General features: G+C 41.4%; 1 pseudogene; it reads right to left on the bottom strand.

Moving 5' to 3' along the window:
• Positions 1–18,819: 18,819 nt before the first annotated feature.
• LOC115895668 lies at positions 18,820–19,594 on the bottom strand (annotated as a pseudogene).
• Between the last annotated feature and the right edge of the window lie 4,551 nt (positions 19,595–24,145).

The following is a 24,145-nucleotide window of genomic DNA, read 5'->3' on the forward strand; positions in this document are numbered from 1 at the left end:
ATAATATGAATCTGTATTCAACAGTACATTAAAAAGGATTGTTCACCATGATCAAGTGGGATTTATTCCTAGGTTGCAAGGATGGCATAACATATTAAAATCAGTAAGTGCGATTTACCATTTTTACAGAATGAGAGACAAAAACAACACAGTAATTCTAATTGATGCATAAAAAGCATTTGACAAAACTTAATATCCTTTTATGATAAAAACTCAATAAATTAGGTATAGAAGGAATGTTTCACAACACAATAAAGCCCAAATATGACATGTTCACAGCTCCCATTATATTCACTGGTGAAAAGTTGAAGGCTTTCCTTGTGTCTCTTGATCAGGAACAAGATGAGGATGCCCACTCAACAATAAAGTGTTACTGCACATTAAAAACAAACTGACTTGCAGCACGCCAACATGGCACAAGTATACATATGTAACAAACCTGCACGTTATGCACATGTACCCTAGAACTTAAAGTATAATAATAAAAAATAGAGGGGGGCGGAGCAAGATGGCCGAATAGGAACAGATCCAGTCTCCAACTCCCAGCGCGAGCGACACAGAAGACCGGTGATTTCTGCATTTTCAACTGAGGTACTGGGGTCATCTCACTAGGGAGTGCCGGACAATCGGTGCTGGTCAGCTGCTGCAGCCTGACCAGCGAGAGCTGAAGCAGGGCGAGGCATCGCCTCACCTGGAAGCGCAAGGGGGAAGGGGATCCGTTTTCCTAGCCAGGGGAACTGAGACACACAACACCTGGAAAATCGGGTAACTCCCACCCCAATACTGCGCTGTAAGCATACAGGCACACCAGGAGAATATATCCCAATCCTGGCCGGGAGGGTCCCACGCCCACGAAGCCTCCCTCACTGCTAACACAGCAGTCTGCCGCGATCTATCCGCAAGGCAGCAGCGAGGCTGGGGGAGGGGCGCCCGCCATTGCTGAGGCTTAACTAGGTAAACAAAGCCGCTGGGAAGCTCGAACTGGGTGGAGCTCACAGCAGCTCAAGGAAGCCTGCCTGTCTCTGTAGTCTCCACCTCTGGGGACAGCGCACAGCTGAAGACCAACAGGGGAAGTAGCGGGAGCCGGTGCAGACGCGAACGACTCTGTCTGACAGCTTTGGGGAGAGCCGTGGATCTCCCAACGCGGAGGTTGAGATCTGAGAACGGACAGACTGCCTGCTCAGGTGTGTCTCTGACCCCTGAGTAGCCTAGCTGGGAGAAATCCCCCACTAGGGGCAGTCTGACACCCCACACCTCACAGGGTGGAGTACACCCCTGAGAGGAAACTTCCAAAGGAAGAATCAGACAGGTACACTCGCTGTTCAGCAATATTCTATCTTCGGCAACCTCTGCTGCTGATACCCAGGCAAACAGGGTCTGGAGTGGACCTCAAGCAATCTCCAACAGACCAACAGACAGTCCTTCTGACTGTCAGAAGGAAAACTATCAAACAGGAAGGACACCTATACCAAAACCCCATCAGTACGTCACCACCATCAAAGACCAGAGACAGATAAAACCACAAAGATGGGGAAGAAGCAGGGCAGAAAAGCTGGAAATTCAAAAAATAAGAGCGCATCTCCCCCTGCGAAGGAGCTGCAGCCCATCGCCAGCAACGGATCAAAGCTGGTCAGAGAATGACTTGGACGAGAGGAGAGAAGAAGGCTTCAGTCCATCAAACTTATCAGAGCTAAAGGAGGAATTACGTACCCAGCGCAAAGAAACTAAAAATCTTGAAAAAAGAGTGGAAGAATTGACAGCTAGACTAATTAATGCAGAGAAGATCATAAACGAAATGACAGAGATGAAAACCATGACACGAGAAATACGTGACAAATGCACAAGCTTCAGTAACCGACTCGATCAACTGGAAGAAAGAGTATCAGTGATTGAAGATCAAATGAATGAAATGAAGCGAGAAGAGAAACCAAAAGAAAAAAGAAGAAAAAGAAATGAGCAAAGCCTGCAAGAAGTATGGGATTACGTAAAAAGACCAAATCTACGTCTGATTGGGGTGCCTGAAAGTGAGGGGGAAAATGGAACCAAGTTGGAAAACACTCTTCAGGATATCATCCAGGAGAACTTCCCCAACCTAGTAGGGCAGGCCAACATTCAAATTCAGGAAATACAGAGAACGCCACAAAGATACTCCTCCAGAAGAGCAACTCCAAGACACATCATTGCCAGATTCACCAAAGTTGAAATGAAGGAAAAAATCTTAAGGGCAGCCAGAGAGAAAGGTCGGGTTACCCACAAAGGGAAGCCCATCAGACTAACAGCAGATCTCTCGGCAGAAACTCTACAAGCCAGAAGAGAGTGGGGGCCAATATTCAACGTTCTTAAAGAAAAGAATTTTAAACCCAGAATTTCATATCCAGCCAAACTAAGTTTCATAAGTGAAGGAGAAATAAAATCCTTTACAGATAAGCAAATGCTTAGAGATTTTGTCACCACCAGGCCTGCCTTACAAGAGACCCTGAAGGAAGCCCTAAACATGGAAAGGAACAACCGGTACCAGCCATCACAAAAACATGCCAAAATGTAAAGACCATCGAGGCTAGGAAGAAACTGCATCGACTAACGAGCAAAATAACCAGTTAATATCATAATGGCAGGATCAAGTTCACACATAACAATATTAACCTTAAATGTTAATGGACTAAATACTCCAATTAAAAGACACAGACTGGCAAACTGGATAAAGAGTCAAGACCCATCAGTCTGCTGTATTCAGGAGACCCATCTCACATGCAGAGACATACATAGGCTCAAAATAAAGGGATGGAGGAAGATCTACCAAGCAAATGGAGAACAAAAAAAGCAGGGGTTGCAATCCTTGTCTCTGATAAAACAGACTTTAAACCATCAAAGATCAAAAGAGACAAAGAAGGCCATTACATAATGGTAAAGGGATCAATTCAACAGGAAGAGCTAACTCTCCTAAATATATATGCACCCAATACAGGAGCACCCAGATTCATAAAGCAAGTCCTTAGAGACTTACAAAGAGACTTAGACTCCCATACAATAATAATGGGAGACTTCAACACTCCGCTGTCAACATTAGACAGATCAACGAGACAGAAAGTTAACAAGGATATCCAGGAATTGAACTCATCTCTGCACCAAGCGGACCTAATAGACATCTATAGAACTCTCCACCCCAAATCAACAGAATATACATTCTTCTCAGCACCACATCGCACTTATTCCAAAATTGACCACATAATTGGAAGTAAAGCACTCCTCAGCAAATGTAAAAGAACAGAAATTATAACAAACTGTCTCTCAGACCACAGTGCAATCAAACTAGAACTCAGGACTAAGAAACTCAATCAAAACCGCTTAACTACATGGAAACTGAACAACCTGCTCCTGAATGACTACTGGGTACATAACGAAATGAAAGCGGAAATAAAGATGTTCTTTGAAACCAATGAGAACAAAGATACAACATACCAGAATCTCTGGGACACATTTAAAGCAGTGTGTAGAGGGAAATTTATAGCACTAAATGCCCACAAGAGAAAGCAGGAAAGATCTAAAATTGACACTCTAACATCACAATTAAAAGAACTAGAGAGGCAAGAGCAAACACATTCAAAAGCTAGCAGAAGGCAAGAAATAACTAAGATCAGAGCCGAACTGAAGGAGATAGAGACAGAAAAAACCCTCCAAAAAATCAATGAATCCAGGAGTTGGTTTTTTGAAAAGATCAACAAAATTGACAGACCGCTAGCAAGGCTAATAAAGAAGAAAAGAGAGAGGAATCAAATAGATGCAATAAAAAATGATAAAGGGGATATCACCACTGACCCCACAGAAATACAAACTACCATCAGAGAATACTATAAACGCCTCTACGCAAATCAACTAGAAAATCTAGAAGAAATGGATAAATTCCTGGACACTTACACTCTCCCAAGGCTAAACCAGGAAGAAGTTGAATCCCTGAATAGACCAATAGTAGGCTCTGAAATTGAGGCAACAATTAATAGCCTACCCACCAAAAAAAGTCCAGGACCAGATGGATTCACAGCTGAATTCTACCAGAGGTACAAGGAGGAGCTGGTACCATTCCTTCTGAAACTATTCCAATCAATAGAAAAAGAGGGAATCCTCCCTAACTCATTTTATGAGGCCAACATCATCCTGATACCAAAGCCTGGCAGAGACACATCAAAAAAAGAGAATTTTAGACCAATATCCCTGATGAACATTGATGCAAAAATTCTCAATAAAATACTGGCAAACCGGATTCAGCAGCACATCAAAAAGCTTATCCACCATGATCAAGTGGGCTTCATCCCTGGGATGCAAGGCTGGTTCAACATTCGCAAATCAATAAACGTAATCCAGCATATAAACAGAACCAAAGACAAGAACCACATGATTGTCTCAATAGATGCAGAAAAGGCTTTTGACAAAATTCAACAGCCCTTCATGCTAAAAACGCTCAATAAATTCGGTATTGATGGAACGTACCTCAAAATAATAAGAGCTATTTATGACAAACCCACAGCTAATATCATACTGAATGGGCAAAAACTGGAAAAATTCCCTTTGAAAACTGGCACAAGACAGGGATGCCCTCTCTCACCACTCCTATTCAACATAGTGTTGGAAGTTCTGGCTAGGGCAATCAGGCAAGAGAAAGAAATCAAGGGTATCCAGTTAGGAAAAGAAGAAGTCAAATTGTCCCTGTTTGCAGATGACATGATTGTATATTTAGAAAACCCCATCGTCTCAGCCCAAAATCTCCTTAAGCTGATAAGCAACTTCAGCAAAGTCTCAGGATACAAAATTAATGTGCAAAAATCACAAGCATTCTTATACACCAGTAACAGACAAGCAGAGAGCCAAATCAGGAATGAACTTCCATTCACAATTGCTTCAAAGAGAATAAAATACCTAGGAATCCAGCTTACAAGGGATGTAAAGGACCTCTTCAAGGAGAACTACAAACCACTGCTCAGCGAAATAAAAGAGGACACAAACAAATGGAAGAACATACCATGCTCATGGATAGGAAGAATCAATATCGTGAAAATGGCCATACTCCCCAAGGTTATTTATACATTCAATGCCATCCCCATCAAGCTACCAATGAGTTTCTTCACAGAATTGGAAAAAACTGCTTTAAAGTTCATATGGAACCAAAAAAGGGCCCGCATTGCCAAGACAATCCTAAGTCAAAAGGACAAAGCTGGAGGCGTCACGCTACCTGACTTCAAACTATACTACAAGGCTACAGTAACCAAAACAGCATGGTACTGGTACCAAAACAGAGATATAGATCAATGGAACAGAACAGAGTCCTCAGAAATAATACCACACATCTACAGCCATCTGATCTTTGACAAACCTGAGAGAAACAAGAAATGGGGAAAGGATTCCCTATTTAATAAATGGTGCTGGGAAAATTGGCTAGCCATAAGTAGAAAGCTGAAACTGGATCCTTTCCTTACCCCTTATACGAAGATTAATTCAAGATGGATTAGAGACTTAAATGTTAGACCTAATACCATAAAAACCCTAGAAGAAAATCTAGGTAGTACCATTCAGGACATAGGCATGGGCAAGGACTTCATGTCTAAAACACCAAAAGCAATGGCAGCAAAAGCAAAAATTGACAAATGGGATCTAATTAAACTAAAGAGCTTTTGCACAGCAAAAGAAACTACCATCAGAGTGAACAGGCAACCTACAGAATGGGAGAAAATTTTTGCAACCTACTCATCTGACAAAGGGCTAATATCCAGAATCTACAAAGAACTCAAACAAATACATGAGAAAAAAACAAACAACCCCATCAAAAAGTGGGGAAAGGATATGAACAGACATTTCTCAAAAGAAGATATTCATACAGCCAACAGACACATGAAAAAATGCTCATCATCACTCGCCATCAGAGAAATGCAAATCAAAACCACAATGAGATACCATCTCACACCAGTTAGAATGGCAATCATTAAGAAGTCAGGAAAGAACAGGTGTTGGAGAGGATGTGGAGAAACAGGAACACTTTTACACTGTTGGTGGGATTGTAAACTAGTTCAACCATTATGGAAAACAGTATGGCAATTCCTCAAGGATCTAGAACTAGAGGTACCATATGACCCAGCCATCCCACTACTGGGTATATACCCAAAGGATTATAAATTATTCTACTACAAAGACACATGTACACGTATGTTTATTGCGGCACTATTCACAATAGCAAAGACTTGGAATCAACCCATATGTCCATCTGTGACAGACTGGATTAAGAAAATGTGGCACATATACACCATGGAATACTATGCAGCCATCAAAAAGGATGAGTTTGCGTCCTTTGTAGGGACATGGATGCAGCTGGAAACCATCATTCTTAGCAAACTATCACAAGAACAGAAAACCAAACACCGCATGTTCTCACTCATAGGTGGGAACTGAACAATGAGATCACTTGGACTCGGGAAGGGGAACATCACGCACTGGGGCCTATCATGGGGAGGGGGGATGGGGGAGGAGGGAGGGCTTGCATTGGGGAGTTATACAAGATATAAATGATGAATTGATGGGTGCTGACGAGTTGATGGGTGCAGCACACCAACATGGCATAAGTATACATATGTAACAAACTTGCACGTTATGCACATGTACCCTAGAACTTAAAGTATAATAAAAAAAAAAAAATAATAATAATCAAAAAAAATAATAATAATAATAATAATAACAAAAAATAAATAAAAATTAAAAAAAACAAAAAAACTGACTAAAAAATAAGAATACTCACAGTGAAATAAAATAAGATAAATAGGAGTAAATTTAAAAAGAATGTGAAAGATCTGTATACTAAAAACTATGAAACATTGATAAAAGTTATTCTACATGACAGAAATGAAGGGAAAGATATCTCATGCTTCTGAATTGAAAGAATATTGTTAAAAAGTGTATACTAAAAGCAATCTACAGATTCAGTGCAATCCCTATTAAAATTCTAATTTCACTCTGCAGAAATAGAAAAAATATGGTAAGGAACCACAGAAACTCTGGATAGCCAGCAGTCTTGACCAAAAATATCAAAGCTGAAGGCATCACACTACCAAATTTTGAAATATAATACAAAGCTTTAGCATCAAAACTCCATGGCACTGGCATCAAAACAGATATACCAACATGGAACAAGAGAGGCCAGAAATGAATCAATGCATCTGCAGTTAATTAATGTTTGACAAAAATTTTCTTTTTCTGTATGTGGTTATCCAGTTTTTCTAACACTGTTGAAGAGATTGCCTTTTCCCCACTGAAAATACTCAATGTTTTCTTCAACAAATGGTGTTAGGGAGAAAAGCAAATGGTGTTAGAAAAATGAAGTAATTATATACAGAAGGATAAAAATGGACCATTATCTTACCCTTATACAAGAATCAACTAAATATGGATTGAAAACTTATTTAAACCCTCAAGCTATGAAAGTACTAGAAGAAAACATAGAAAAAATCTTATGATATGCTGTGGGCAAGTATTTTCTTTTAATAACTTCAAAGGCATAGATAATAAAAGATATAGTAGACAAATATGATGGCATCAAACTGAAAAGCTTTGGACAGCAAAAGAAACAACAGACAAGATTAGAAAAACAGTGAAAATTTTACATTGAGCCTAATAACCAAAATTTAAAAGAAACACAATCTACTGAATAATAAGAAAACATATCCCAATTGAAAAATGAGCAAAGGGCCGGATGCAGTGTGGCTCATGCCTATAAATAATCTCAGCATTTTTGGAGACTGAGATGAGAAGATTGCTTGAGCCCAGGAGATTAAGACCAGCCTGGGCAACATAAGGAGACCTCCCCATCTTCAAAACAAATTTTTTGTAATTAGTCAAGTGTGAAGCATGTGCCTCTTGTCTCAGTTACTCAGGAAGCTGAAGGAGGAGGATTGCTGGGTCCTGTTAGGTAGAGTCTGCAGTAAGCCTTGATCACAGCACTGCACTTTCTCCTGGGTGACAGAGCAATACCCTGTCTCAAAAGGACAAAGACCTAGATATATATTTCTCAAACAAGACACACAAATGGCTAACAGATGTATTAAAAACTGCTCAACATCTCTAATCATGAGATAATACAAAACAAGACCAGATTGAGGTGTCAGCTCATATCTGTTTGATTGCCAATTAGCAAAAAGATGAAATATACGTTTTGGAGAGGATGTGGAGAAAAGGGAATTGTTATTTACTATTAGTGGTATTGCATATTGGTACAGCCATTTTGAAAAACAAAAGATTCCTCAGAAAACTAAAAATACAATTGCCTGTGATCCAGCAATTCCACTACTGGGAACATACAGAAAGGGATTAAAATCAGAATCTGAAAAATATGTATGCTCTCCCATGTTTACTGCAGTATTATTTGCAGTAGCCAAGATGTGAAAACAACCTAAGTGTCTATCAATAGATAAATGGATTTTAACATGTGATATACATACAGTGGAAGCAAGCATCAAATTACCCATATTCAGACTATCATACAAGGCTACAGTAACCAAAACAGCATGCTACTGGTACAAAAACAGACTTACAGATGAATGGAACAGAATAGAGAGCCCAGAAATAATGCCGCACAGCTACAACAATCTAGTCTTTGACAAAATCAACAAAAACAAGCAATGGGGAAAGTATTCCCGCATTCAATAAATGGTTCTAAAATAACTGGCTATCCTTATGCAAAAGATTAAAACTGGACACCTTCCTTACACCATATACAAAAATCAGCTAAAGATGACTAAAGACTTAAATGTAAAACTTGAAACTAAAAAAGCCCTCAAAGATAACTTAGGGAATATCATTCTGGACGTAGGACCTGGCAAAGATTTCATGATGAAGATGCTAAAAGCAATTGAAACAAAAACAAAAGTCAACAAATGGGACCTAATTGAACTAAAGAGCTTTTACACAGTAAAATAAACTATCAACAGGGTAAACAGACAATCAACCAAATGAGAGAAAATATTTGCAAATTGTGCGGCTGACCAAGGTCTAGTATCCAGAATCTAAAAGGAACTTAAATTTACAAGCAAAAAACAACCTCATTAAAAAGTGGGCAAAGGGCATGAACAGACATTTTTCAAAAGAAGACATATGCAAGGCCAAGAAGCATATGAAAAAATGCTCAACACCACGAATCATTGGAGAAATGTAAATCAAAACCACAAGGAGATACCATCTCACACCAGTCAGAATGGCTATTACTCAAAAGTAAAAAAATAACGTGCTGACAAGGCTGTGGAGAAAAGGAAATACTTACACACCATTGGAGGGTATGTTAGTTCGTTTAGCAGTTGTGCAAAGCAGTTGGGCAATTTCTCAAAGAACTTAAGACAGAATTACCATTGGACTCAGCAATCCCATAATTAGGCATATACCCAAGGGAATATAAACCAATCTACAATAAAAACACACGCACATGCATGTTCATGGCAGCACCCATCAATGGTAGACTGGATAAAGAAAACGTGGCACATATACCCTATGGAATACTATGCCGTCATAAAAAATAATGAAATAATGTCCTTTGCAGCAACATGGTTGGGACTGGAGGTAACTTACCATAAGTGAACTACTACAAAAACAGAAAACCAAATACATGGGTTCTCACTTATTAGTGGGAGCCAAACATTGAATACACATGAACATAAAGATGAGACTAGACATTGAGGACCACTAGACAAGGAAAGGATGGAGGGGTGTCTGGGCTGAAGAACAACCTATTGGGTACTATGCCTACTTCCTGGGTGATGGGATTGTTGGGACCCCAAGCCTCAGTGTCATGCAATTTACCCATGTGACAGCATGTATGCATTTTAATCCATAATAAAAGTTGAAATTATAAATACAGTTGTAAAATGACTGCACCATTTTGCATTCCCACAGCATTGAATTAGAGTTCCTCTCCACATTTTTGCCAGTATTTGGTGATGTCAGTATTCTGGATTTTGGTCATTCTAATAGGTGTGCAGTGGCATCTCATTGTTGCATTTCCCTGAGGAAATATTTTGTGTAGCATCATTACATATGCTTATTTTTCATTTGTATGTTTCATTTGGTGAGGTGCCTGTTAAGGTCTTTAGCGCTTTTTTTTTTTTTTTTTTTTTGAGACAAGGTCTTGCTCCATTACCCAGGCTGGGGTGCAGTGGCACAATCTTGGTTCACTGCAACATCTGCCTCCTGGGTTCAAGCGATTCTCCTGCCTCAGCCTCCTGAGTAGCTAGGATTACAGATGCCCACCACTACACCCAACAAATTTTTGTATTTATAATAGAGACAGGGTTTCACCATTTTGGCCAGGCTGGTCTCAAACTCCTGACCTCAGGTGATCCACCTGCCTCGGCCTCCCAAAGTGTTGAGATTACAGGCACGAGCCACCGCACCCGGCACCAGTAATGGGATTGCCAGGTCAAATGGTACCTGTTTTAAGTTCCTTGAGAAATCTCCAACTGCTTTCCACAGTGGCTGAACTAGTTTACATTCCTACCAACTCCATATGTGCTCCTTTTTCTGTCCACCCTCACCAGCATCTATTAACAAATAAACACTTTTATTCTGGCCATAGAACATCTGTTAGTGTTTATTTTAGCACATGCTCAGAAGAAGACTTTGTTTCACAACCAACGATGATTATTCTTTCCAAATATGTTTTTCCTTCTTCTAAACGGACATGAACTTTCTGCTTGTGTCAGTTTGGGGTATAGTTTGAGAGCATCACACTTTGGAGTGGCCCATCCCAGTGTCTCTGAACACTTCACACACTCTTCACCTGCAGACCTAGTAAAGAAAGGTGCCCCCCAATAGTCCTGCACCAGGCAAGTCACCAACTACAGAATTACTCCAATAATGTCTGACTGTTTCCATAATTCACAAACATAGACCTGGGTCACCTGCAGGTAATAAAGTTTTAGTAATGGCAGTGACAGCTCAGCTCAACAGGAAGCATATTGTGGGCTCTGAAAACAGGTTACAATGAGTGTTGAGGCAGTAAGAATCACATTCATTGGATATTAGCCCAAAATGCTCTTGCAGTAAGGCAAAGTATCCTTCCTGCACGTGTAGGCACACCAGACCTGTAGAGAGAAACAAAGTCTGTGCTGCGTGTCTGTGAGCATCAGTCCTGAGGGAGACACGCCGAGCTTGCATCACTTCTTTCACCACTGCTGCTTATATTGCACAGTGCATTTCATATGTGTTAGTTCACTATTGAATTTTACATGCCATTGGCCTCTCATTCTGTTTATGAATTAACACAACACAATTTTAATTTCAAAGTCTCCAATATTTTACAGAAGAAGTCACTCTCTTTTCAGACTTTTCATGGATATGTTTGTTTATTCTTCTTTAGAATAAACTTTCTATCTCCAGAATACAAACAGATGATAGCTATATTGGAGTTAAAATCAATTTATTAAAGTTTTTTCTTTTTACTTTTTGGCTGGGCACGGTGGCTCAGGCCTTTATTCCCTGTACTTTGGGAGGTGGAGGCAGGCAGATCGCTTGAGCTCAGGAGTTTGCGACCAGCCCGGGCAACATGACAAACCCCCGGCTCTACAAAAAATAAAAAAATTAGCCGGGCATGGTGGCACATTACTGTAGTCTGAGCTACTTGGGGGGTTGAAGTAGGAGGATCGCTTGAGTCCAGGAGGTAGAAGTTGCGGTGAGCTGAGATCGCACCACTGCACTTCAGCATGGGTGGGAGGGAGAGACCCTATCTTAAAAAAAAATTATTTTTGATTTCTTAATAATGTTGACTCTTGCTGCTTAATCATGTAATGTCATTACTCTTCATTTGTACAAATCTATTTTTATGTTTAAAAAATATTTTCTGGTAATTTCTTATTGCTTAAATTATTTAAGATATAATTTTCTTTGACACAATGTGGATGGAATGGGACTAATTTAATCAGTTGAAAGTCTGAATAGAAAACAAAGGCTGACCCTCTGCAAAATAGAATTCTTCCTACCTGACAGCCTTCAAACTGAAACACAAGAATTTTCCTGTCTTTGGACTAAAAACAGAAACATTGTTTATTGTTTTCTCCTGGGTCTCCAGCTTGCCAATTTACCCTGCAGGTCTTGGGACTTGCCAGGCTTCATAATTGCATAAGCCAATTGCTCATAATAAACTTCTATCTTTCTCTCTCTCCCTCTCTCTTTCTCTCCCCCACCCCCCGTGTGTGTGTGAACACACACATACATACACACACACTCTATTGATTCTATTTCCCTGAAGAACCCTGCCTGATAAAAAACCGTGTGTGATTTTAACCTTATGATATTCTGGCAAAGGCGAAATTGAAACAGTGAAATAATCAGCGGTTGCTAGGGCTTAGGGGGATGGAGGGTTAAATAAGCAGATCACAGATAATTTTTAAGGCAGTGAAACAATTCTGTCCAATATTCTAATACTGGATACATGTTATCATGCATTTGTCAAAACCAGTAGAACTTAGTTCACCACTAAGAGTGAACCCTAAGGCAAAGCATGGACTTTGGGTGATGATGTACCAATGTAGGTTCATCCATTGTAACAAATAAGGCTGTAGTTTATAACTGTAAAACTTCTTTGTTATAAGAAACAAAATAAGGTCATCAGATGGCCAGATATTCCAAACTGGGGATTCTTTTTTGGATAAAATGTCAATGGAAATACTAGGTTGTGTCTGATTTATTGAAAAATCAGTAAGAGGTCGGGTGCGGTGGCTCAAGCCTGTAATCCCAGCACTTTGGGAGGCCGAGACGGGCGGATCATGAGGTCAGAAGATCGAGACCATCCTGCCTAACACGGTGAAACCCCGTCTCTACTAAAAATACAAAAACTAGCCGGGCGAGGTGGCGGGCGCCTGTAGTCCCAGCTACTCAGGAGGCTGAGGCAGGAGAATGGCGTAAACCCGGGAGGCGGAGCTTGCAGTGAGCTGAGATCTGGCCACTGCACTCCACTCCGGGCGACAGAGCGAGACTCCGCCTCAAAAAAAAAAAAAAAAGAGAGAAGAAAAATCAGTAAGATAGGCCACTAGCTAGACTAATAGAGAAGACAAGAGAGAAGATCCAAATAAATACAAGGAAACGTGATATTAAAAATATCTGATATAAAGTAATTTGGGTATTTGAACATTAACTTGTTACACAGCATTTGACACCTGACAAATACAACTATTTCAAGTCTGCACAGCACAGCCTGGCACAGCACAGCACGGAACCACTTCTGCCCCAGGTTGTCCTGCACTCTGTGAAGGCCGAAGGCTGGAATGGCTTAAGTCGCCGAAATGGCAAAGATGGTGGCCTGCCCCTCCTTCTGGGAGGTCCCACAGAGCAAGGTTTAAGAAGTCTGTCGGCCAAGGAACACTGGTGTGGGTGGCTGGAGACCCCGTTTGGGAGGTCCCACAAAGTGAGGAGAAACGGGATCCAGGTCACGCTTAAGAAAGCAGCCAGACCGTGTGAGGAGAAACGGGATGGAGGACCTGCTTGAGAAAGCAGCCTGGCACAGCACAGCTGTTCTACGAAAACATGGTGCAATCTTGGCTCACTGCAACCTCCGCCTCCTGGGTTCAAGAAATTCTCCAGCCTCAGCCTTCCGAGTAGCTGGGACTACAGGCATACGCCAGCACGCCCAGCTAATTTTTGGAGTTTTAGTAGGGATGGGTTCTCGCATGTTGCCCAGGCTGGCCTCGAGCTCCTGATCTCAAGCAATCCGCCCGCCTCGGCCTCCCACAGGGCTGGGATTACAGGGGGCAGCCACCGCCCCCAGGCCAGACTGCTTTTTTAAAGTGGGTTGCCTATCCTGTTCCTCAATGTGTGAGACCTCCCTTGAAGACCAGGGGTCTTCAGCTACACCTGCCAGTGTCTGCCGGCCCACAGAGGTTTCCAGCCTCCCTGGGATGAAGCTCCCAGAGGCAGAGGCAGGCCGCCAGCGTTGCCATTTGGGTGGCTTAGCCAGTCCAGCTTTTGGGCTTTGGAGTGTTCTAGGTGACTGGGGGCTGAAGCGGACCCTTGGCACAGTACAGCTGGTCTACAAAAACGAGGCCAGACTGCTTTTTAAAGGGAGCCCCTGATCTTGTTCCCCCTCACTGGGCAGGGCCTCCCAACGGAGGGAGGGGCAGGCCGCCATCTTGGCTGTTTCACAGGCTTCACTCGTGTTACCTCCAGGTACAGGAAGATCCGAGCTGGCTAGGGACAGGATTGGGCCCCCAGCATACTGCAGCAGCGTACAGGAAAGTCTCCAGAGTGTCGTCACGTGGATGCCCGTTACCACATCTTTTCACTGGGCTGGTCCTCTGGGTCTGGGCTTCCAGCAGTCTCCCACCAGAGATACCAAATCAGCAGCAGCTCTGCAATGCCCTGCAGAGGCCTCCTAGAGATGTATTCAGGCTGTCAACAGGTCCGTACCTCCCTGGGACACAGCTCCCAGCGGGAGGGGCAGGCCACCATCTTTGCTGTTTGCAACCTTCATACATCCAGGTGTTGAACAATCCGAGGTGGCTAGGGACTGGAGTGGGCCCCCAGCATACTGCAGCAGCCCTACAGAAAAGTGGCCACACTGTTACGTGGGTGCCCATTCCCAAAACTTCTTACCTGGCAGGTCCTTCAGGCCTGGGCCTCTAGCCACCCCTCACCAGACCTATGGAGCCAGTGACGGCTCGGCAACTCTCCTGACACAGCCTCCAAGGGCAACCAAAAGCCTCTCTGCCACTGCCTCTGCAGTGGAACTGTCCTTGCTACCCTTGGACTAGTGAAGGAGCAAAGACCCTATGTCCTTGAGCCACACCTCCAATAAGCTGCAGCTGACCAAAGGAGAGGAGGCCAGTCCATCTCCCATGGGCCCCACACGCTCCCCTCTGCTCACTACCAGACAGGGAACCCCTGGCTTGGGTCCACAGCACAGACCTTCCATCCTGGGCTGATGGCACTGAGCAAATGCTGACCTGCACCTCTCTTGGTGGAGCCCCCAGGAGACACGCAAAACACCCTTGGCCACAACCACTACTAATGTCCCTTTCTCTGGGCCTCCGAGTTGGGGAAGGAACACAAACACTGAGATCGCCCCAGAGCTGCAGCGAGCAGCCCAGGAGTGCCAAGCCACAATCTACAGCCAGCACTCAAGGGGGAGAGGAACCCATACTTTCAGAGTACTGAGAAGGAACATGGCTGCAACTGTGATTCAACATAGATGAGCCACACAAGCGAGCAAGAGTTTACCAACTGACCAGTATTCTGAAGCACCACCTCCTGGATCACACCCCAAAACCTCAACACCAAAAATACCTTGCTAACATACCCCCCTCTGAAACCAAGGACAAGAAGTCAGCTTCAAATCAAGACCTGAAAATATGTCAGCTCCATGAAAACATCCAGAAAAGAAGTCTATTGACTGTACTCAGTCTACACTGAAGTTAAAGGAACACCCACATGCAGAGATGAGAAAGAACTAATGCAAGAACTCTGGTACCTCAAATGGCCAGAGTGTCATATATCCTTCAAATGACCACAACAGTTCTGCAAGAAGAGTTCTTAACCAGATGGAGCTGGCCTACATGATAGAAATAGAATTCAGAATATGGGCAGGAATGAGGATCTCTGAGATTCAGGTAGCTGGCAAAACGTAATGCAAGGAAACCGAGAATCACAATAGAATAATACAGGAGCTGACACAATAGAATCATACAGGAGCTGAAGGATGAAATAGCCACTATTAGAAAAAGAAAAAACCCTAAGAGGCCTGACAGAGTTGAATAACACAATACAAGAATTTCACAATGCAACTGCAACAATTAAGAGCAGCATAAATCTAGCTGAGAAAAGAATTTCAGGGCTTGAAGACTGGCTCTCTGAAATGAGACAGTCAGACAAAAAATTTATAAAAACAATCAAAAGACATGAACAAAACCTCTGAGACGTATGGGACTATGTCAAGAGGCCAAATCTATGAATCATTGGCATCTCTGAAAGGGACAGGGAGAAAGCCAACAACTTGGAAAACCTATTTCAGCATATTGTCCATGAAAACTTTTCCAACCTCACTAGAGAATCAAACACACTGAGGAGATACGGAGAGCTCCTGCAAGATTTTACACAAGAATACCATCTCCAAGACACATAATCCTCAGATTATCCAAGATCCAAATGAAAGAAAGAATGTTAAACGTGGCAAGAGAGAAAGGGCAAGTCACCTGCAAACAGAACCCCATCAGGCTAACAGTGAACCTCTTAGCTGAAACCCTACAAGCCAGAAGAGATTGGGGGACTATATTCGAAATTCTTAAAAGAAAAAAATCCTTCAACCAATAATTTCATATCCAGCCAAAGTATACTTCCTGAGTGAAGGAGAAATAAGATCCTTTTCAGACAAGCAAAAGTTGAGGGAGTTTGTTATCACCAGACCTGCCTTACAAGAGATCTTGAAAGGAGCGCTAAATATGGAAAGACCGCTACCAGCTAGTACAAAAATGCACTGAAATCCACAGACCACTGACAGTATGAAGCAACCACATGAACAAGCCAGCATAACAGTTGGCTAACAACACAACATCAGAATCAAATCCACAAATATCAACACTAACTTTACGTGGAAATGGGTTAAATACCCTTCACTAAAAAGGCACAGTGTGGCAAGGTGGATATAAAAGCAAGAACCAATCGTATGCTGTCTTCAAGAGACATGTCTAACACATAATGACACCCATAGGCTCAAAATAAAGGGATGGAGGAACATCTACCGAGCAAATGGAAAACAGAAGAAAAGCAGGGCTTGCAATCCTAATTTCAGACAAAACACATTTCAAACCAACAAAGATCAAAAAAGACAAAGAAGGGCATTAATAACGGTAAAGTGTTGAATTCAACAAGAAGACCTAACTATTCTGAATATATATGCACCCAGCACAGGAGCACCCAGGTTCATAAAGCAAGTTCTTAGACATCTACAAAGAGACATAGACTCCAACAAAATAATAGTAGGAGACTCTAATAATCCACTGACAATGTTAGATCATTGAGGGAGATAATTAACAAAGATATATGGGACATAAAGTCAACACTGGACCAACTGGGTCTGACAGACTGCTACATAATTCTCTCCCTGAAAACAACAGAATATGCATTCTTCTCATTGCCACGTGCCACATGCTCTGAAATCAACCTCATAATTGGATATAAAACAATCCTTAGCTAATGAAAAGAACTGAAATCATACCAAACATACTCTTGAACCACAATGCAATAAAAATTAGTGTTAAAAAGATATCAAATTAATGACCTAACATCACAGCTGAAAGAATTAGAGACGCAAGAATAAATCAACTTCATAGCTAGCAGAAGACAGGAAATAACCAACATCAGAGCTTCACTGAAGAAGGAAATTGAGACTCAGAAAATTATCCAAAAGTTCAACAAATCCAGTGGTTGATTTTTTGAAAAATGTAATAAGATAGATAGATCACTAGCTAGACTAATAGAGAAGAGAGATGATCCAAATAAACACTGTTAGAAATGATGAAAGGAGCCGGGCGCGGTGGCTCAAGCCTGTAATCCCAGCACTTTGGGAGGCTGAGACGGGCTGATCATGAGGTCAGGAGATCGAGACCATCCTGGCTAACACGGTGAAACCCCGTCTCTACTAAAAAATCCAAAAAGTAGCCGGGCGAGGTGGCGGCGCCTGTAGTCCCAGCTACCCGGGAGGCTGAGGCAGGAGAATGGTGTAAACCCGGGAGGCGGAGCTTGCAGTGAGCTGAGATCCGGCCACAGCACTCCAGCCTGGGTGACAGAGCAAGACTCAGTCTCAAAAAAAAAAAAAGAAATGATGAAAGGAATGTGACCATTGACCCCACAGAAATACAAGTAAAATGAGTAACTACTGCAAATGCTTCTATGCACACAAACTAAAAAACCTTCTTACAAGAGATAGGGAAATTTTTCTACAAATACACCCTCCCACAACTGAATCAAGAAGTAACTGAATGTTTTAACACACAAATGATGAGCTCCAAAATTGAATCAGAATAAATAAGCTACCAAAAAAAAAAAAAAAAAAAGCGCCCAGGACCTGATGGATTCACAGCCAAATTCAACCAGATGCACAAAAAAGAGCTGATACTATTTCTGCTGAAATGGGGCCAGCTGAAGTGCAAACTCCACGGGGTTTGCTGTCACTCTGCTAGCCATCTGTCCAGCAGGCCTCAGCTTCACAAACAGGAAAACAGAAGGAGTGCATCTACTCACGGGGCATCACGCTGCCCCCGCTCACAGCCACCACCTGCATCAAGGCAACGTGCAGGCGGGAGCTTGGTTCCAGGAGGTGTCTGTGAGCTTCTCTCCTGGGGTGGACCACTGCAGATGGCCTGTCCTTGCTTTCTCATCACCAGATCTCCGTTTTTGGTGCTGACGCAGAGGTCCAGACATAAAACTAACACGTTTTCACAAGAACGACAAAGAGGGAGGGTCCAGGCACATTTTTTCTTTCTGTATCACCCTGGAATGATGGGGAAATTTCCCCAAAAACCATGTGTACTGTGACTGCATGTATTGGGGTGAGTATATTAGACTAGGGGGCTGCAGATGGGTGGGGAAAATCTTTTATGGGAGGTATTCCTCTAAGCAATTCTTGACAAGTCTTTTCTCCTCCCTTCTGGAAGCTTCTGGCACTGGAGGTGGAGGCAAGGCATGTCAGCGGTGGAGGTCAAGACCACACGTGCTTGACACAGTGCGCAGAGCCTGGCTGGGCTGCGGGGGGGGGTGAGCATGTGCAGGAGGGCCCTTGGCTTGGGCCACTGAATGCCCCTTGCTGGCTAGTCAGCTGGGACCCCTGCCCCTCCCACTCACACGGTAGGCAAACTCTTCACAGATCCTGTGTGTGTCCTCAGGCACCATCATGGAGTAGCTCACGGTTCTGGGGTCTGTGAAGGTCTCAAGGTCTTTGCCACCTGGTATGATTTTGTCTCCAAAGAAATAAATGGCCTTATAACCATCATTTTTCACATGTTGCAGGCAATACCTCTTGTCCCATCCATCAGGAAAGACATCAAAGCTGATCTGGCCTCCTGTGAAAAACGTAAGACCTTTTCCTGCAAACTCCTTCCTTGATCTGCTACAAGTTTTTCTCTTATATTTTCTTTTTTATTGAATTTGTAGAACTCAATGCGTTCCTCTTGGTTGCAGCTTCTTCCAAATAGGGGACATGTTTAACATCCCATTTCAGAATTCAGTGAAAGTACCCCTCTTCTTCAGGAGTTTAATTTTTGCATTGTAGCCCAGACAGTAGTTGATTAAATCTTGGATTAGGACCTCACCCAGGTGACTTTGAATGCTCGTGACATTTACACGAGCATTTCCCATGTTTGTATGCTACCAAGCCATTTTATGGAAACGTGTAATCATATTTTTCAACCACATCATTTCCCAGTTGCTCCTGCACTTCCTCGAAGTCCAGCATGCCTACCTCTCCGATTTTGATCTTCTGCCTCACTTTTTGTAGGAAGTCATCCATTTCTTTGGTAATTTTCTGCTGCAGGGTGGTCAGGGTCCCATCAATGTCCAAAAGGCCGAGTGCTGGGCCGGGTGCTGCCATGTCCCCAGTTTCCAACTGCACCTTACAAGACTGGTTGGCACCAGCCCATGGTAATTTCTATCCCATCTTCTCTGCGTATGAATTTGATTATTCTAGGCACTTGATTTTAGTAGAATCATACAATATATTCCTTTTGTGTCTGGCTTATTTCATTAGGCATAATGTTTTCAGTGTCCATCCACATCATATCATGTATCAAAATTGTTTTTTAAAGATGGATGATGTACAACTGTTCTCAAGGCAGTCCACCCTTGATGATTTAGATGGACAAGAAATTCCTAAAACAAGTGAGCGTGCTCGGCCTAGGCTCTGTAAAATGCTCAGCATGGATATGTCCTCCTCATCAGCTGACAGTGGCAGTTTAGCATCAAGGTGCATGGAATAATGAATGGAATCGAATGGAATATGGAATGCAATATGGAATGGAATGGAATGGAATAGAATGGAATGGAAAGGAATGTAATATGGAATGGAGTGGAATATGCAATAGAATGTAATGGAATGGGACGGAACAAAATGGAATGGAATATGAAATGAAATGGAATGGAACAGAATGGAATGGAATGGAAGAGGTGATTTAATGACAGAACAAAGCATACACAGAATGGAATTCAAAATGGAATGGAATGGAAAATGGAATGCAATGGAATATGGAATGGAATGGAATATGTAATGGAATAGAATGGAATGGAATGGAAAGAAATGGAATGTGAAATGCAATGCAATACGGAATGGAATTCAATATGGAATGTAATGGAATGGAAGGGAACATGGAATGGATTGGAATATGGAATGGAATTGAATGGAATATGGAAGGGAATGCAATGGAATATGGAATGGAATGGAATGGAATGCCATATGGAATCGAATGGAATTTAATATAGACTAGAATGGAATATGGATCGGAATGTAATGCAATGGAATGGAATATGGAATGGAATAGAATGGATTGGAAAGTTATGCTATGGAATAAAATATGGAAGGGAATGGAATGGAATGGAATATGGAATGGGATGAAAAAAGAAATGGAACGGAATGGAACACAACGAAATATGAAAGGGAATGGAGTGGAACAGAAGGGAATAGAGTGGAATGCAAAGGCATATGGAATGGAATGGGATATGGAATGGAATGAAATATGAAATGGAATGGAACGGAACAGAAAGGAACAGAATGGAACAGAACGGAATATGGAATGTAATGGAATGGATTGGAATAGAATGGAATATGGAATGAATGGAATATGGAATGGAATGCAGTATGGAATGGAATGGAATATGTAATGGAATGGAATGGAACGGAATGGAAAGGAATGGAATGGAATGGAGCGGAAAATGGAATGGAATGGAATATGGAATGGAATGAAAAATGGAATGGAATGGAGTATAATGGAATATGCCATGGAATGGAATATGGAATGGAATGCAATGGAATGGAATATGCAATGCAATGGAATGGAATACGGAATGGAACGGAATATGAAACAGAATGTTGTGGAACGGATTGGAATGGAATGGAATGGGAAGGAATATGGAATGGAATGGTACATGTAATTAAATGGAATATGTAATGGAATGGAATATGGAATGGAATGTAATATGGAATAGATTGGAATATGGAATGGAATGGAACATGGAATATAATGGAATATGAAATCAAAAGGAATATGCAATGGATTGGAATATGAAAAGAAATGGATTGGAACGGAATATGGAACAGAATGGAATATGTAATGGTATGGAATATAGAATGGAATGGAAGGAAAATGAAATGGAATGGAATGGAGTGGAATATGGAATGGAATAGAGAATGGAATGGAATGCAATGGAAGAGAATGGAATGGAATATGGAATGGAATGGAAAATGGAAAGGAATGCAATATGGAATGGAATTGAATATGGAATGGAATGGAATGGAATATGGAACGGAATGGAAAGGAACGGAATGGAATGGAATACGGAATGGAATGGAATACGGTATGGAATGGAATATGGAGTGGAATATAATACGAAATGGAATGGAATGGAATATGGAATGGAATGGAATGGAATATGGAATGGAATACGGAAAACAATTGAATGGAATGGAATATGGAATGGAATGGAAAGGATATGGAATTGAATGGAATATGGTATGAACAGGAAAATGGAGAAGAATGGAATATGGAATGGAATGGAATATGGAATGAAATGGAATATGGAATGGAATGGAATATGCAATGGAATGGAATATGGAATGGAATGAAATGGTTTATGGAACAGAATGGAATAAAACATGGAATGAAATGGAATGGAATGGAATACAGAATCATATATGGAATGGAATGGAATGGAAAAAAATGGAATGGAATGGACTGAAAACGAATAAGGGAGAGAAAGGAGTATGGAAAGGAATGGAATATGGAATGGTATGGAATGGAATGGAATATGGAATGGAATGGAATATGGAAAGGATTGCAATGGAATGTAATGGAAAACGGAATGGAGTGGAATATGAAAAGGAGTGGAATATGGAATGGAATAGAATCGAATGGAATATGGAATGGAATATGGAAGAGAAAGAATTGGAATGGAATGGAATGAAATACGGAATGTAACAGGATGGAATGGAATGAAATGGAATATGGAATGGAATGGAATGGAAAGGAATGGAATGCATTGGAATGGAATGAATAGCAATATGGAATGGAATGCAATGGAATATGGAATGGAATGGAACGGAATATGGAATGGAATGGAATATGGAATGGAATATGGAATGGAATGGAATGTGGAATGGAATGGAATGGAATGGAATATGGAATAAAATGCGATATGGAATTGAATGGAATGGAACGGAACCGAATGCAACCTAACGGAATATGGAATGGAACTGGAATGTAATATGGAATGGAAAGAAATATGGAATGGAATGGAATGCAACGCAATGGAATGCAAAGGAATGGAACATTAAATGGAATGGAATGGAAAAGAATGGAGTGGAATATGGAAAGGAATGGAATGGAAAATGAAATGGAATGGAATATGAAATGGAATGGAATGAAATGGAATACGGAATGGATTTGAATATGGAATGTGATGGAATGGAATGGAATGGAATATGGAATGGAATGGAACGGAATGGGATGGAATGGAATATGGAATGGAATATGGTATGGAACGGAATATACTGGATTGGAATGAAATGGAATATGGAGTAGAATGGAATATGGAACAGAATGGAATGGAATTGATTGGAATGGAATATGGAATGGAATGGAATGCAAAGGAATATGGAATGGAATGGAACGGAATATTGAATGGAAATGAATATAGAATAGGATTCAATGGAATGGAATGGAACGGAATATGGAACAGAATGGAACGCAATAGAATAGAATGGATTGGAATGTGGAATGGAATGGAATGGAATGCAATGGAATGGAATGGAATATGTAACGGAATGAAATGGAAAGGAATGGAATGGAATGGAATATGCAATGCAATGGAATGCAATTTGGAATGGAATGGAATATGGAATGGAATGGAAAAAGGAGTGGAATGGAATATGGAATGGAATGGAACAGAAAGGAAGGGAATGGAATGGAAACGAATATGGAATGGAATGGAACAGAAGGGAAGGGAATGGAATGGAAACGAATATGGAATGGAATGGAATGGAAACGAATATGGAATTGAATGGAATATGGAATGGAATGGAATAGGGAATGGAATGGTATAGGGAATGGAATGGAATGGAATGGAACATGAAATGGAATGTAGAGGAATATGAAATGGAATGGAATATTGAATGGGATTCAATGGAATGGAATGGAATGCAATATGGAACAGAATGGAATGTAATGGAATAGAATGGAATGGAATATGGAATGGAATGGAACGGAATGGAATGGAATGGAATGGAATATGGAATGGAATGGAACAAGGAAAGGAATAGAATATGGAATGGAAGGGAATGGAATGGAATATGGAATGGACTGGAAAGGAATGTGGAACGGAATGAAATGCAACGGAATGGAATGGAATGGAATATGCAATGCAATGGAATGGAATAGGGAATGGAATGGAATATGGAATGGAATGGAATATGCAATGTAATGGAATACGAAATGGAATTGAATATGGAATGGAATGGAATGGATTGGAATGGAATATGAAAAGTAATGGAATATGTAATGGAATGGAATATAGAATGGAAATCAATGGAATGGAATGGAATATGGAATGAAATGGAATAGGAAACGCAATGTAGTGGAATATAATGGAATATGGAATGGAATTGAATGGAATATGGAATGAATCGGAATGGAATGGAATGGAATGAAATAAGGAATGGAACGGAATGGAATGGAATACGGAATGGAATGGAATGGAATGGAATGGAATATGGAATTGAACGGAAAGGAACGAAACGGAACTGAATGGAACGGAACGGAATATGGAGTGGAATGGCACTGAATTGAATGAAAGGGAATGGAAAGGAATATAAAATGGAATGGAATACGGAATGGAATGGAATATGGAAGGGAAAGGAATATGGAATGGAATAGAA

Source organism: Rhinopithecus roxellana, chromosome 22, assembly GCF_007565055.1.
Source record: "Rhinopithecus roxellana isolate Shanxi Qingling chromosome 22, ASM756505v1, whole genome shotgun sequence".
Taxonomy (NCBI): Eukaryota; Metazoa; Chordata; class Mammalia; order Primates; family Cercopithecidae; genus Rhinopithecus; species Rhinopithecus roxellana.